The sequence below is a fragment of the Pan paniscus genome, chromosome 22, assembly GCF_029289425.2.
Source record: "Pan paniscus chromosome 22, NHGRI_mPanPan1-v2.0_pri, whole genome shotgun sequence".
In the NCBI taxonomy this organism is placed as follows: Eukaryota; Metazoa; Chordata; class Mammalia; order Primates; family Hominidae; genus Pan; species Pan paniscus.
The window spans coordinates 5,560,104-5,579,833 of NC_073271.2; positions in this window are offsets into that span (position 1 = coordinate 5,560,104).

Below are 19,730 nucleotides of genomic sequence, written 5' to 3' on the forward strand. Positions count from 1 at the left end.
AGTAGATTGGCCAGGGCTTCGAACTGAAGGACAATAACGGGGAGTAGCTGTCAGGCCCTGGGAGTGTCTGAGTGTAAGTGGAGATGGGTTTGGGGTCACTGAGGGATGCGTGGGAGCCATCCCTGTATAGGTACAGGTCATAGGGAGATAGTCTCGTGAGGCCTGTGAGTGTCTAGGGTTGTCCTGGGTGCCTGGGGCTGACTGTGGCAGAAATCTGGGGAAGGCTGGAGAGAAGCTGGGAGACCCAGGAGAGTCCCTGAAGGCAGGGGGTGAAGAGGTGAAAGAAATGGGGGAGGGTTGCAGTAAGGTCCGTGAGTTTGTAGGTGATTCCTGGGTGCGGGAAGCTGACTCCAGGTGAAATCTGGAGACGGTCGGAGTGTAGCTGAGAGAGACAGAAGAGTCCTTGAGGGCTGGGGGTGAGAACATGAGGGAGACTGGGGAGTAAGTCAGTGAAATTCGTGAGTTCGGTGGTGTATCGTGGGTGCCTGGAACTGACTCCAGCTGGAATCTAGCGAAGTTTTGAGAGTAGCTGAAAGAGACACAGGAGTCCCTGTGGGCTGAGGGCAAAGACCTGAGAGAGACCAGGGAGGACCTCAGTGAAGTTTGTGAGTCTGTAGGTGATTCCGGAGTGTGGGAGGCTGACTCCCGCTGAAATCTGGGCGTGGTGGGAGAGTAGCTGGGACAGACAGGAGAGTCCCAGGGGGCTGGGGGTGAAGACATGACAGAGACTGGGGAGTAACTCAGCGAAACTGCTGAGTTTGGTGGTGATACCTGGGTGCCTGGAACTGACTCCCGCTGAAATCTGGGCATGGTTGGAGAGTAGCTGGGACACACAGGAGAGTCCCTGAGGGCTGGGGGTGAAGACATGAGAGAGACCGGGGAGTACCTCAGTGAAACTGGTGAGTTTGGTGGTGACTCCGGGGTGCCTGGGACTGACTCCAGCTGAAATGTGTGCGTGGTTGGAGAGTAGCTGGGACAGACAGGAGAGTCCCTGAGGGCTGGTGAAGACATGAGAGAGACTGGAGAGTAAGTGAGTGAAATTGGGGAGTTTGGTGGTGCTTCCTGGGTGCTTGGAACTGACTCCCGCTGAAGTGTGGGTGTGGTTGGAGAGTAGCTGGGACACACAGGAGAGTCCCTGAGGGTTGGAGATAAAGACGTGCTAGAGAGTGAGGAGTAACTGAGTGAAATTGGGGAGTTTGGTGGTGATTCCGGGGTGCCTGGAGCTGACTGCAGCTGAAATGTGGGCGTGGTTGGAGAGTAGCTGGGACAGACGGGAGAGTCCCTGAGGGATGGTGAAGACATGAGAGAGACTGGGGAGTAACGCAGTGAAATTGGTGAGTTTGGTGGTGATTTCTGGGTGCCTGCAACGGACTCCCGCTGAAGTGTGGGCGTGTTTGGAGAGTAGCTGGGACAGACAGGCGAGTCCCTGAGGGTTGGAGATAAAGACGTGCTAGAGACTGGGGAGTAACTCAGTGAAAGTGGTGGGCTTGGTGGTGATCCCTGGGTTCCTGGAACTGACCCGCGCTGAAATGTGGGCGTGGTTGGAGAGTAGCTGGGACAGACTGGAGGGTCCGTAAGGGCTGGGGGTGAAGACGTGAGAGAGACTGGCGAGGATCTCACTGAGGTCTGTGAGTTTGTAGGTGTTTCTGGGGTGTGGGGTAGAGACCCCCGCTGAAATCTGGGCGTAGTTGGAGAGTAGCTGGGACAGACAGGAGAGTCATGGGTGGCTGGGGGTGAGCTGCTGGATGATGGCAGTAAGAACATATGGTATATTATTGATGAATGAGGTGACTGTGAAGAATCTCCAGAGGAGGACACGGGAGAACACAATGACATGAGTGACTGTCCTGCTTGGTTAGGAAAGGGAAACGTAAAGTTGTGGAATTCTGTTGATGATGGATGTGAGAGTGGTGAAGCCCTGCGGGGTGATGTAGAGTACTTCCACATCCCTGGTGAGGAGCTGCCCCTTGGGTCTGAGTTTCTGGGAGGGGAGAGGGAGAAGCTGGGTGAGGCAGGCATGAATCTTGAGGAGTCAGGGCTGGGGGACCGCTCATATTCTCCCGAGACGTGGGAGTCTCTGGGGGACTCCTGGGTGCATGGGGCTGACTCCCGCAGGAACCTGGGGATGGCTGGAGAGTAACTGGGAGCCACAGGAGAGTCCCTGAGGCCTGGGGGTGAAGAGATGAAAGACACAGGGGTGGAGCACCGTGAGGCTCGTGAGTTTGTAGGTGATTCCCGGGTGTGGGGGGCTGACTCCAGCTGAAATCTGGGGTTGTTTGGAGAGTAGCTGGGAGACACAGGAGATCCCCCGAGAGCTGGGGGTGAGCTGCTGGGTGATGGCAGTAAGAACATGTGGTATATTATTGATGAACGTGGGGACTCTGAGGAATCCTCAGAGGAGGACACGGGAGAGCCCAATGGCTTCATTGATTGCCCATCACGGTGAGGACAGGGAAATGGGAGCTTGTGGGATTCTGGTGATGACAGAGGTGAGTGTGGTGAAGCCCTAGGGGATGGTGAATGGTAGCTCCGGATCCCTGGTGAGGAGCTTCCCCTGAAGCCTGAGTTTCTGAGAGGGGAGAGGGAGAAGCTGGGTGAGGCTCGCATGGACCTTGGGGAGTCCGTGCTGGGGGACCGTTCATAAGAAGAGCCGGACAAGACCCTACTGTTCTTAGGTGCAGACATGATTAGGAAACCTGCAGCTCCCAGGGGCCCCTACTAATTTTCTAACTCGCAGAAGGAAGGAGTGTGTGTGCGTGTGTGTGTGTGTGCGGTGTGAGGTATGTGCCCCTTAAGAAAATGGAAATCAACCAACCAATGAGACAGACAGACAGACAGACAGACAGACAGACAGAGATTCACTTGCCCAAGTGTTCTGTCCTGTCCTCTGAATCCGCTTCCAAGTCGCAAGACGCTGTGAGCTCCAAGTCAACGCAGAGTCCGCCAACCGCTCCGGCCGCTGATCCGCTCCGCGAAGATCTGAGTACAGGCCAGCCAGGGTGGGTTTAAATGGCCTCGGGCGCAGCCTAGCAGCGGAAAGGGCGGAGCTTCACTCCTCCTTTCCATCAGTCACCCCCAACTTTCCCAGGCTACACCTCGTAGGAAACTGTTCTCCTGCTTTGATTTCATGCGCCACCTTTGGGACAATCTAAGAACTTACAAGTTTTCTTGGCCAGATATATTAGGAATTGTATGCACTGAAACACTGAAAACCAACTAGTGGTTCTGTGGTTCCCACGTTGTGGTTTTGACACCAGCAGCATCCTTGCCACAATCAAACCCCGGAGATCCACAGATCTGCGGTGTAACCATACGTCCCCCTGATCCGGATGCATGGCAGTTTAAGGAGTCTTTCCGTGTAAGGGAAAAGACTTTGAAGAAAAGGTGGAGATATGCGTTGTAGAAACATTCTTTTGCTCTGGAACCACGTAGAGACTTGGGAGCCAGTTGGGTGGAGCATTCGTTGGATGAGGGTGCTCGGGTTAGGAATATCAAGGTGTGGCTCCAGATAATCCAATCATCTAATTAAGATTCCAGTTATGCTCATCTGTTTTAAAATTCCGTTTGGGTAAATTCTTTTAGTCAGACTGAGAATGGCAAAGCCTCAACCCCAATTTCCAGGGAGGGTTGAGAGCCTCAGGTGGAGTTGATCACCAATAGCCTATGGTTTAACCCGTCATGCCTATAGAATGAGGTCTCCATAAAAACCCAAAAGGACTGGGTTCAGAGAGCTTGTGGATAACACTTCCTGGAAGGTAGTGCACCCCTCCCCACACGCCGGGCCCCGCATTTATTTCTGAACTTTTGGCAAAGTCCGCTAAAATACAACGGCAAATGTAAGTGTTTCCCTGCGTGCTGTGAGCTCTTCCAGCCAATGAATGCAACTAAATCTGGGAGTGGTGGCAACCTGATTTATAGCCAGTTGCTGAGAAGCACAGGTAAAACAACGTGGGGCTTCCCATTGTTATTAGTGTGGGAGGCCTGTCTGGCAGGACTCGGCCCTTTGGAATCTAAAGCTATGTCCCGGTAGATAGCGTCACCATTGAATTAGAAGACACACATATGTTGAGAATAATCTTTCTGGTCATTTGCTGCATGTCTTATTTACAATATGTAATCAAATTCTTTATCCTGGCCTTATGGCACCTGGGTTGAGAACCATGATTTGAACCAAACATTGGTCTGTCACGTTCTGAGTTTGAAACTTTATTTTGCCTTTAGCGTTTTGCTATTGCTTTTTCGTTTTCTTTTGTTTCGTTTCGTTTCTAAGTTCTGGGGTATATGTGCAGGATGTGCAGATTTGTTACTAAGGTAAACGTGTGCCATGGTGGTTCGCTGCACCTGTCAACCCATCACCTAGGTATTAAGCCCAGCATGCAGTAGCTGTTTTTCTTAACGCTCTGCCTCCCGAAAGGCCCCAGTGAGTGTTGTTCCCCTTCCTGTGTCCATGTCATCTCCTTTTTCAGCTCTCATTATAAGTGAGAATGTGGCGTTTGGTTTTCTTTCCCTGGATTAGTTTGCTGAGCATAATGACCACACATCACCACTGTTTCTGTTTTTTAGTATAAAGAGTAGTATTTTATTGAATAAGATTTGCTCACAGAAAAATAAGCTTAAGTCTACAATGAATGCCAGACTCTACAGCAGAAAGCAATTTTCTCACTTTTCCACACACAATGGTTCCTACTAAGTGAAAAAACTTCATTCACAAATGTACTACTCTGTCTCAAAACATCTCACATAATCATGCACTGTACTAAAGCCATTAGATCAGTTCTTCAGTCAGGTTAAAGAAGTATCCCTCTAATAACTGACTTTTATAATGCTATCAATATCCACTCCCAATCAGTCTGCCATTGTTAATGGTGTACAGCATTACTGAATACAATGGAATTGATGACGCCCATATCCACGGACACACCGTGACTTACGGTGGTTTGATTTATGATTTTTCAACGTTATGATGGGATTATTGGAATATTAGATGCGTTTCTGAGTTACAGTGGGTTTATGAGTATGCGACCCTATAGTCCAGAAACAGCTGTATAAGGAAAAACAGGTGTACCTAGTAAAAATATGCTTAGTGACTTGGGATAAACCAATAGATGTTCACAACTGATGGAGAGCCGTGAAAGAGAGATAGCGGTAAGTAGTTACAATAACACAATTTTCACCAAATATGTGTTATATATACTGTAAATAAACTATCAAAAACTACAGTAATTATATTTAATATACTGTACATAAAATATCAAAAATTACACCAAACGTATATTATATACTGTAAAAAAATATCAAAAATGATAGTAAATATATATAAAATTCTATGTAAAATATCAAAAACTACACCAAATACATATTATATAATTTACATAAAATATCAAAAGGACACCAAATATATATTATATACTGTACATAAAATATCAAAAATACACTAAATATATTTCATATATTGTGCATATAATATTAACTAAATGTACACCAAATACATTTTATATACTGTAAATAAAATATCAAAAATTACAGTAAACATATATTACACACCATATGTAAAATATCACAATCTTCGCCAAATATATATTATATAATTTACATAAAATAGCAAAAGGACACCAAATATATCTTATATACTGTACATAAAATATCAAAAATTACAGTAAATATATTTCATATACTGTACATATAATATTAACTAAAAGTACACCAAATAAATTTTATATAGTGTGAATAAAATATCAAAAATTTCAGTGAATATATATTACATAATTTACATAAACTATCAAAAAGTACAGCAAATATGTGTCATATATACTGTAAATAAACTATCAAAAACTACAGTAATTATATTAAATATACTGTACATAAAATATCAAAAATTACACCAAATGTATATTATTTACTGTAAATAAAATATCAAAAAGTACAGTACATATATATTATACACCGTATGTAAAATATCACAATCTACTCCACATATATATTATATAATTTACATAAAATATCAAAAGGACACAAAATATATCTTATATACTGTACATAAAATATCAAAAAGTACAGTAAATATATTTCATATATTGTACATATAATATTAACTAAAAGTACACCAAATACATTTTATATACTGTAAATAAATTATCAAAAAGTACAGAAAATATATATTACATACTGTACATAATATATCAAAAAGTACACCAAATACGTGTTATGTATAGTGTAAATAAACTATCAAAAACTACAGTAATTATATTCAATATACTGTACATAAAATATCAAAAATTACACCAAATGTATATTATATACTCTAAATAAAATATCAAAAATTACAGTAAATATACATTACACACCCCATGCAAAATATCAAAAACTACACCAAATATATATTATATAATTTACATAAAATACAAAAAGGACACTAAATATTTCTTATATACTGTACATAAAATATCAAATAGTACAGTAAATATATTTCATATATTGTGCATATAATATTAACTAAAAGTACACCAAATACATTTTATGTACTGTAAATAGAATATCAAAAAGTACAGTAAATATATATAAGATACCTTACATAAAATATCAAAAAGTACACCAAATATGTGTTATACATACTGTAAATAAACTATCACAAACTACAGTAATTATATTTAATATACTGTACATAAAATATCAAAAATTACACCAAATGTATATTATATAGTGTAAAGAAAATATAAGAAAGGACGGTAAATATATATTACACACCCTATGTAAAATATCAAAAACTACACCAAATATATATTATATAATTTACATAAAATATCAAAAGGACACCAAATATATCTTATATACTGTACATAAAATATCAAAATGTACAGTAAATATGTTTCATATTTTGCACATATAATATTAACTAAAAGTACACCAAATACACTTTATATACTGTAAATAAAATATCAAAAATACAGTAAATATATATTACATACTGTACATAACATATCAAAAAGCACACCTAATATGTGTTATATATACTGTAAATAAACTGTCAAAAACTACAGTAATTATATTTAATGTACTGTATATAAAATATGAAAAATTACACCAAATGTATATTATATACTGTAAATAAAATATCAAACAGGACAGTAAATATATACTACACACCCTATGTAAAATATCACAAACTACACCAAATATATATTATATAGTTTACATAAAATATCAAAAGGACACCAAATATATCTTATATACTGTATATAAAATATCAAAATTTACAGTAAATAAATTTCATATATTGTGCATATAATATTAACTAAAAGTACACCAAATACATTTTATGTACTGTAAATAAAATATCAAAATGTACAGTAAATATATATTACATACTGTACATAAAATATAAAAAAGCACACCAAATATGTGTTATATATACTGTAAATAAACTATCAAATACTACAGTAATTATATTTAATATACTGTACATAAAATGTCAAAAATTACACCAAATGTATAATATACTGTAAATAAAATATCAAAAAGAACAGTAAATATATATTACACACCCTATGTAATATATCACAAACTACACCAAATATATATTATATAATTTACATGAAATAGCAAAAGGACACCAAATATATCTTATATACTGTACATAAAATATCAAAAATTACAGTAAATATATTTCATATATTGTACATATAATATTAACTAAAAGTACACCAAATACATTTTATATACTGTAAATAAAATATCAGAATGTACAGTAAATATATATTACATACTGTACATAAAAGATCAAAAAGTACACCAAATATGTGTTATATATACTGTAAATAAACTATCAAAAACTACAGTAATTATATTTAATATACTGTATATAAAATAACAAAAATTACACCAAATGTATATTATATACTGTAAGTAAAATATCAAAAAGGACAGTAAATATATTATACACACCCTATGTAAAATATCAAATACTACACCAAATATATATTATATAATTTACATAAAATATCAAAAGGACATCAAATATATCTCATACACTGTACATAAAATATCAAAAAGTTCAGTAAATATATTTCATATATTGTACATATAATATTAACTGAAAGTACACCAAATACCTTTCATATACTGAAAATAAAATAACCAAAATACAGTAAATATATATTACATACTGTACTTAAAATATCAAAAAGTACACCAAATATGTGTTATATATACTGTAAATAAACTATCAAAAACTGCAGTTATTATGTTTAATATACTGCACATTAAATATCAAAAATTACACCAAATGTATATTATATACTGTAACTAAAATATGAAAAAGTACAGTAAATATATATTACACTCTATGTAAAATATCAATAACTACACCAAATATATATTATATAATTTACATAAAATATCAAAAGTACATCAAATATATCCTATATACTGTATATAAAATATCTAAAAGTACAGTAAATATATTTCATATATTGTACATATAATATTAAGTAAAAGTACACCAAATACATTTTATATACTGTAAATAATATATAAAAAATACAGTAAATATATATTACATAATGTACATAAAATATAAAAAGTACACCAAATATGTGTTATATATTCTGTAAATAAACTATAAAAAACTACAGTAATTATATTTAATATACTGTACATAAAATATCAAATATTACACCAAATGTATATTATATACTGTAAAAAAAATCAAAATGTACAGTAAATATATATTACACAACCTATGTAAAATATCACAAACTACACCAAATATATATTATATAATTTACATAAAATATCAAAAGGACAGCAAATATATCTTATATACGGTACATAAAATATCAAATAGTAGAGTAAATATATTTCATATATTCTACATATAATATTAACTAAAAGTACACCAAATACATTTTATATACTGTAAATAAAATATCAAAATTAAAGTAAATATATATTACATACTGTACATAAAATATCAAAATGTACACCAAATATGTGTTATATATACTGTAAATAAACTATCAAAAAATACAGTAATTATATTTAATATACTCTACATAAAATATCAAAAATTACACCAAATGAATATTATATAGTGTAAAGAAAATATAAAAAAGGACGGTAAATATACATTACACACCCTATGTAAAACATCAAAAACTACACCAAATATATATTATATAATTTACATAAAATATCAAAAGGACACCAAATATATGTTATATACTGTACATAAAATATCAAATAGTACAGTAAATATGTTTCATATTTTGCACATATAATATTAACTAAAACTACACCAAATACACTTTATATACTGTAAATAAAATATCAAAAAGTACAGTAAATTTATATTACATACTGTACATAACATATCAAAAAGTACACCTAATATGTGTTATATATACTGTAAATAAACTATCAAAAACTACAGTAATTATATTTAATATACTGTACATAAAATATCAAAAATTACACTACATATATAATATAAACTGTAAATAAAATATCCAAAAGTACAGTAAATATATATTACACTCTATGTAAAATATCAAAAACTACACCAAATATATATTATATAATTTACATAAAATATCTAAAGGACACCAAATATATCTTATATACTGTACATAAAATATCAAAAAGTACAGTAAATATATTTCATATATTGTACATATAATATTAACTAAGAGTACACCAAATACATTTTATATACTGTAAATAAAATATCAAAAATACAGTAAATATATATAACATAGTGTACATAAAATATAAAAAAGTACACCAAATATGTGTTATATATACTGTAAATAAACTATCAAAAACTACAGTAATTATATTTAATATACTGTACATGAAATATCAAAAATTACACCAAATGTATATTATATACTGTAAATAAAATATCAAAAAGGACAGTAAATATATATGACACACCCTATGAAAAATCTCAAACTACACCAAATATATATTATATAATTTACATAAAATATCAAAAGGACACCAAATATATCTCATATACTGTATATAAAATATCAAAAAGTACAGTAAATATATTTCATATATTGTACATATAATATTAACTAAGAGTACACCAAATACATTTTATATACTGTAAATAAAATATCAAAAATTACAGTAAATATATATTACATACTGTACATAAAATATCAAAAAGTACACCAAATACGTGTTATATATACTGTAAATAAACTATAAAAACTACAGTAATTATATTTAATATACTGTACATAAAATATCAAAAATTTCACCAAATGTATTTTATATACTGTAAACAAAATATCAAAAATTACAGTAAAAATATATTACACACCCTATGTAAAATATCAAAAACTACACCAAATATATATTATATAATTTACATAAAATATCAAAAGGACACCAAATATATCTTATATACTATACATAAAATATCAAAATGTACAATAAATATATTTCATATATTGTACATTTAATATTAACTAAAAGTACACGAAATACTTTTTATATATTGTAAATAAAATATCAAAAGTACAGTAAATATGTATAACATACTGTACATAAAATATCAAAAAGTACACCAAATATGTGTTATATATACTGTAAATAAACTATCAAAAACTACAGTAATTATATTTAATATACTCTAAATAAAATATCAAAAATTACACCAAATGTATATTATTTACTGAAAATAAAATATCAAAATGTACAGTAAATATATATTACACACCCTATGTAAAATATCAAAAACTACACCAAATATATATTATATAATTTACATAAAATATGAAAAGGACACCAAATATACCTTATATACTGTACTTAAAATATCAAAATGTACAGTAAATATATTTCATATGTTGTACATATAATATTAACTAAAAGTACACCAAACACATTTTATATACTGTAAATAAAATATCAAAAATTATAGTAAATTTATATTACATACTGTACATAACATATCAAGAAGTACACCAAATATGTGTTATATATACTGTAAATAAACTATCAAAAACTACAGTAATTATATTAAATATACTGTACATAAAATATCAAAAATTACACCAAATGTATATTATATAGTGTAAAGAAAATATCAAAAATTACAGTAAATATATATTACACACCATATGTAAAATATCACTATCTACACCAAATATATTATATAATTTACATAAAATATCAAAAGGACACCAAATATATCTTATATACTGTACATAAAATATCAAATGTACAGTAAATATATTTCATATATTGTACATATAATACTAACTAAAAGTACACCAAATATATTTTATATTGTGTAAATAAAATATCAAAAAGTACAGTAAATATGTATTACATACTGTACATAAAATATGACAAAGTACACCAAATATGTGTTATATATACTGTAAATAAACTATGAAAAACTACAATAATTATATTTAATATACTGTACAATAAATATAAAAAATTACACAAAATGTGTAATATACTGTAAATAAAATATCAAAAAGTACAGTAAATATATATTACACACCCTATGTTAATTATCACAAACTACACCAAATATATATTATATAATTTACATAAAATATCAAAAGGACGCAAAATATATCTTATATACTGTACATAAAATATAAAAAATTACAGTAAATATATTTCATATATTGTACATATAATATTAACTAAAAGTACACCAAATACATTTTATATACTGTAAATAAAATATCAAAATTACAGTAAATATATATTACATACTGAACATAAAATATCAAAAAGTACACCAAATATGTGTTATATATACTGTAAATGAACTATCAAAAACTACAGTAATTATATTTCATATACTGTACATAAAATATCAAAAATGACACCAAATGTATATTATATAGTGTAAATAAAATATAAAAATGACGGTAAATATATATTACACACCCTATGTAAAATATCAAAAACTACACCAAATATATATTATATAATTTACATAAAATATCAAAAGGACACCAAATATACCTTATATACTGCACATATAACATCAAAAAGTACACCAAAAATCTGTTATATGTACTGTACATATCAAAAACTACAGTAATTATATTCAATGCACTGTATATAAAATATAAAAATTACACCAAATGTAAATTTTATAGTGTAAATAAAATATCAAAAAGGACAGTAAATATATACTACACACCCTAGGTAAAATATCAAAAACTACACCAAATATATATTATATAATTTACATAAAATATCAAAAGGACACCAAATATATCTTATATAGTGTACATAAAATATCAAAATGTACAGTATATATATTTTATATATTGTACATATATTATTAACTAAAAGTACACCAAATACATTTTATATACTCTAAATAAAATATCAAAAAGTACAGTAAATATATATTACATAGTGTACATAAAATATCAAAAAGTACACGAAATATGTGTTATATATTCTGTAAATAAACTATCAAAATCTACAGTAAATATGTTTAATATACTGTACATAAAATATCAAAAATTACTCCAAATGTACATTATATAGTGTAAATAAAATATCAAAAATACAGTAAATATATATTACACTCCCTATGTAAAATATCAAAAACTACACCAAATATATATTATATAATTTAAATAAAATATCAAAAGTACACCAAATACATTTTATATAGTGTATATAAAATATCAAAAAGTACAGTAAATATATTTCATATATTGTACATATAATATTAACTAAAAGTACACCAAATACATTTTATATATTGTAAATAAAATATCAAAAAGTACAGTAAATATATATAACATACTGTACATAAAATATCAAAATGCACACCAAATATGTGTTATATATACTGTAAATAAACTATCAAAAACTACAGTAATTATATTTAATATACTCTAAATAAAATATCAAAAATTACACCAAATGTATATTATTTACTGAAAATAAAATATGAAAAAGTACAGTAAATATGTATTACACACCCTATGTAAAATATCAAAACCTACACCAAATATATATTATTTAATTTACATAAAATATCAAAAGGACACCAAATATACCTTATATACTGTACTTAAAATATCAAAATGTACAGTAAATATATTTCATATATTGTACATATAATATTAACTAAAAGTACACCAAATACATTTTATATACTGTAAATAAAATATGAAAAATTATAGTAAATATCTATTACATACTGTACATAAAATATCACAAAGTACACCAAATATGTGTTATATATACTGTAAATAAACTATCAAAAACTACAATAATTATATTTAAAATACTGTACATAAAATATAAAAAATTACTCCAAATGTGTAATATACTGTAAATAAAATATCAAAAAGTACAGTAAATATATATTACAAACCCTATGTTAATTATCACAAACTACACCAAATATATAGTATATAATTTACATAAAATATCAAAAGGACACAAAATATATCTTATATACTGTACATAAAATATCAAAAATTACAGTGAATATATTTCATGTATTGTACATATAATATTAACTAAAAGAACACCAAATACATTTTATATTCTGTAAATAAAATATCAAAAATTACAGTAAATATATATTACATACTGTAAATAAAATATCAAAAAGTATACCACATATGTGTTATATATACTGTAAATATCAAAATTTACATTAATTATATTCAATGTACTGTATATAAAATATCAAAAATTTCACCAAATATAAATTATATGCTGTAAATAAAATATCAAATAGGACAGTAAATATATACTACACAGCCTAGGTAAAATATCAAAAACTACATCATATATATATTATATAATTTACATAAAATATAAAAAGGACACCAAATATATCTTATATACTGTAGATAAAATATCAAAAATACAGTATATATATTTCATATATTGTACATATATTATTAATTAAAAGTACACCAAATACATTTTGTATACTTTAAATAAAATAATAAAAAATTCCGTAAATATATATTACATACTGTACATAAAATATCGAAAAGTACAGTAAATATATTTCATATATTGTACATATAATATTAACTAAAAGTACACCAAATACATTTTATATACTGTAAATAAAATATCAAAGGTACAGTAAATATATATAACAGTGTACATAAAATATAAAAAAGTACACCAAATATGTGTTATATATACTGTAAATAAACTATCAAAAACTACAGTAATTATATTTAATATACTGTACATGAAATATCAAAAATTACACCAAATGTATATTATATAGTGTAAATAAAATATCAAAAAGGACAGTAAATATATATGACACACCCTATGTAAAATATCAAAAACTACACCAAATATATATTATATAATTTACATAAAATATCAAAAGGACACCAAATATATCTCATATACTGTATATAAAATATCAAAAAGTACAGTAAATATATTTCATATATTGTACATATAATATTAACTAAAAGTACACCAAATACATTTTATATACTGTAAATAAAATATCAAAAATTACAGTAAATATATATTACATACTGTACATAAAATATCAAAAAGTACACCAAATACGTGTTATATATACTGTAAATAAACTATAAAAACTAGAGAAATTATATTTAATATACTGTACATAAAATATCAAAAATTTCACCAAATGTATTTTATATACTGTAAACAAAATATCAAAAATTACAGTAAAAATATATTACACACCCTATGTAAAATATCAAAAACTACACCAAATATATATTATATAATTTACATAAAATATCAAAAGGACACCAAATATATCTCATATACTATACATAAAATATCAAAATGTACAGTAAATATATTTCATATATTGTACATATAATATTAACTAAAAGTACACCAAATACATTTTATATATTGTAAATAAAATATCAAAACGTACAGTAAATATGTATAACATACTGTACATAAAATATCAAAAGTACACCAAATATGTGTTATATATACTGTAAATAAACTATCAAAAACTACAGTAATTATATTTAATATACTCTAAATAAAATATCAAAAATTACACCAAATGTATATTATTTACTGAAAATAAAATATCAAAATTTACAGTAAATATATATTACACACCCTATGTAAAATATCAAAAACTACACCAAATATATATTATATAATTTACATAAAATATCAAAAGGACACGAAATATACCTTATATACTGTACCTAAAATATCAAAATGTACAGTAAATATATTTCATATATTGTACATATAATATTAACTAAAAGTACACCAAATACATTTTATATACTGTAAATAAAATATCAAAAATTATAGTAAATATATATTACATACTGTACATAACATATCAAGAAGTACACCAAATATGTGTTATATATACTGTAAATAAACTATCAAAAACTACAGTAATTATATTAAATATACTGTACATAAAATATCAAAAATTACACCAAATGTATATTATGTACTGTAAATAAAATATCAAAAAGTACAGTAAATATATATTACACACCATATGTAAAATATCACAATCTACACCAAATATATATTATATAATTTACATAAAATATCAAAAGGACACCAAATATATCTTATATACTGTCCATAAAATATCAAATGTACAGTAAGTATATTTCATATATTGTACATATAATACTAAAAGTACACCAAATAGATTTTATATTGTGTAAATAAAATATCAAAAAGTTCAGTAAATATGTATTACATACTGTACATAAAATATCACAAAGTACACCAAATATGTGTTATATATACTGTAAATAAACTATCAAAAACTACAATAATTATATTTATTATACTGTACAATAAATATAAAAAATTACACAAAATGTGTAATATACTCTAAATAAAATATCAAAAAGTACAGTAAATATATATTACACACCCTATGTTAATTATCACAAACTACACCAAATATATATTATATAATTTACATAAAATATCAAAAGGACACAAAATATATCTTATATACTGTACATAAAATATCAAAAATTACAGAAAATATATTTCATATATTGTACATATAATATTAACTAAAAGTACACCAAATACATTTTATATACTGTAAATAAAATATCAAAATTACAGTAAATATATATTACACACTGTACATAAAATATCAAAAAGTACACCAAATATGTGTTATATATACTGTAAATGAGCTATCAAAAACTACAGTAATTATATTTAATATACTGTACATAAAATATCAAAAATTACACCAAATGTATATTATATAGTGTAAAGAAAATATAAAAAAGGACGGTAAATATATATTACACACCCTATGTAAAATATCAAAAACTATACCAAATATATATTATATAATTTACATAAAATATCAAAAGGACACCAAATATACCTTATATACTGTACATAAAATATCAAAAAGTACAGTAAATATGTTTCATATATTGCACATAAAATATTAACTAAAAGTACACCAAATACACTTTATATACTGTAAATAAAATATCAAAATGTATAGTAAATATATATTACATACTGTACATAAAATATCAAAAAGTACACCTAATTTGTGTTATATATAGTGTAAATAAACTATCAAAAACTACAGTAATTATATTTAATATACTGTACATAAAATATCAAAAATTACACTAAATGTATATTATATACTGTAAATAAAATATCAAAAAGGATAGTAAATATATATTACACTCTATGTAAAATATCAAAAACTACACCAAATATATATGATATAATTTACATAAAATATCTAAAGGACACCAAATATATGTTATATACTGTACATAAAATATCAAAAAGTACAGTAAATATATGTCATATATTGTACATATAATATTAACTAAAAGTACACCAAATACATTTTATATACTGTAAATAATATATCAAAAAGTACAATAAATATATATTACATACTGTACATAAAATATCAAAAAGTACACCTAATTTGTGTTATATATACTGTAATTAAACTATCAAAAACTACAGTAATTATATTTAATATACTGTACATAAAATATCAAAAATTACACTAAATGTATATTATATACTGTAAACAAACTATCAAAAATTACAGTAAATACATATTACACACCCTATGTAAAATATCAAAAACTACACCAAATATATATTATATAATTTACATAAATATCATAAGGACACCAAATATATTTATATAGTGTACATAAAATATCAAAAATACAGTAAATATGTTTCATATATTGTACCTATAATATTAACTAAAAGTACACCAAATACATTTTATATAGTGTATATAAAACATCAAAAAGTACAGTAAATATATTTCATATATTGTACATATATTATTAACTAAAAGTACACCAAATACATTTTAAGTATTGTAAATAAAATATCAAAAAGTACAGTAAATATATATAACATACTGTACATAAAATATCAAAATGTACACCAAATATGTGTAATATATACTGTAAATAAACTATCAAAAACTACAGTAATTATATTTAATATACTCTAAATAAAATATCAAAAATTACACCAAATGTATATTATTTACTGAAAAGAAAATATCAAAAAGTACAGTAAATATGTATTACACACCCTATGAAAATTATCAAAAACTACACCAAATATATATAATATAATTTACATAAAATATCAAAAGGACACCAAATATACCTTATATACTGTACTTAAAATATCAAAATGTACAGTAAATATATTTCATATATTGTACATATAATATTAAGTAAAAGTACACCTAATACATTTTATATACTGTAAATAAAATATGAAAAATTATAGTAAATATATATTACATACTGTACATAACATATCAAGAAATACACCAAATATGTGTTATATATACTGTAAATAAACCATCAAAAACTACAGTAATTATATTTAATATACTGTACATAAAATATCAAAAATTACACCAAATGTATATTATGTACTGTAAATAAAATATCAAAAAGTACAGTAAATATATACTACACACCCTATGTAAAATATCACAATCTACACCAAATATATATTATATAATTTACATAAAATATCAAAAGGACACCAAATATATCTCATATACTGTACATAAAATATCAAATATACAGTAAATATATTTCATATATTGTACATATAATACTAACTAAAAGTACACCAAATACATTTTATATTGTGTAAATAATATATCAAAAAGTACAGTATATATGTATTACATACTGTACATAAAATATCACAAAGTACAGCAAATATGTGTTATATATACTGTAAATAAACTATCAAAAACTTCAATAATTATATTTAAAATACTGTACATAAAATATAAAAAATTACTCCAAATGTGTAATATACTGTAAATAAAATATCAAAAGTACAGTAAATATATATTACACACCCTATGTTAATTATCACAAACTACACCAAATATATTGTATATAATTTACATAAAATATCAAAAGGACACAAAATATATCTTATGTAAAGTACATAAAATATCAAAAATTACAGTGAATATATTTCATGTATTGTACATATAATATTAACTAAAAGTACACCAAATACATTTAATATTCTGTAAATAAAATATCAAAAATTACAGTAAATATATATTACATACTGTACATAAAATATCAAAAAGTATACCACATATGTGTTATATATACTGTAAATAACAAAAACTACATTAATTATATTCAATGTACTGTATATAAAATATCGAAAATGTCACCAAATGTAAATTATATGCTGTAAATAAAATATCAAAAAGGACAGTAAATATATACTACACAGCCTAGGTAAAATATCAAAATCTACATCATATATATATAATATAATTTACATAAAATATAAAAAGGACACAAAATATATCTTATATACTGTAGATAAAATATCAAAAATAGAGTATATATATTTCATATATTGAAAATATAATATTAACTAAAAGTACACCAAATACATTTTATATACTGTAAATAAAATATCAAAAAGTACAGTATATATACATTACATACTGTACATAATATATCAAAAAGTACACCAAATATGTGTTATATATACTGTAAATAAACTATCAAAAACTACAGTAATTATGTTTAATATACAGTAGATAAAATATCAAAAATTACACCAAATGTATATTATATACTGTAAATAAAATATCAATAATTACAGTAAATATATATTTCACACCCTATGGAAAATATCAAAAACTACACCAAATATATATTATATAATTTACATAAAATATCAAAAGTACACCAAATATATATTATATACTGTACATAAAATATCAAAAAGTACAGTAAATATGGTTCATATATTGTATATATAATATTAAATAAAAGTACACCAAATACGTTTCATATAGTGTAAATAAAATATCAAAAATTACAGTAAATATATATAACATTGTGTACATAAAATATCAAAAAGTACATCAAATAGGTGTTATATATACTGTAAATAAACTATCAAATACTACCGTAATTATATTTAATATACTGTACATAAAATATCAAAAATTACACCAAATGTATATTATATACTGTAAATAAAATATCAAAAATGACAATAAATATATATGACACACGGTATGTAAAATATCAAAGACTACAACAAATATATATTATATAATTTACATAAAATATCTAAAGGACAAAAAATATATCTTATATACTGTACATAAAATATCAAAAAGTACAGTAAACATGTTTCATATATTGTACATATAATATTAACTAAAAGTACACCAA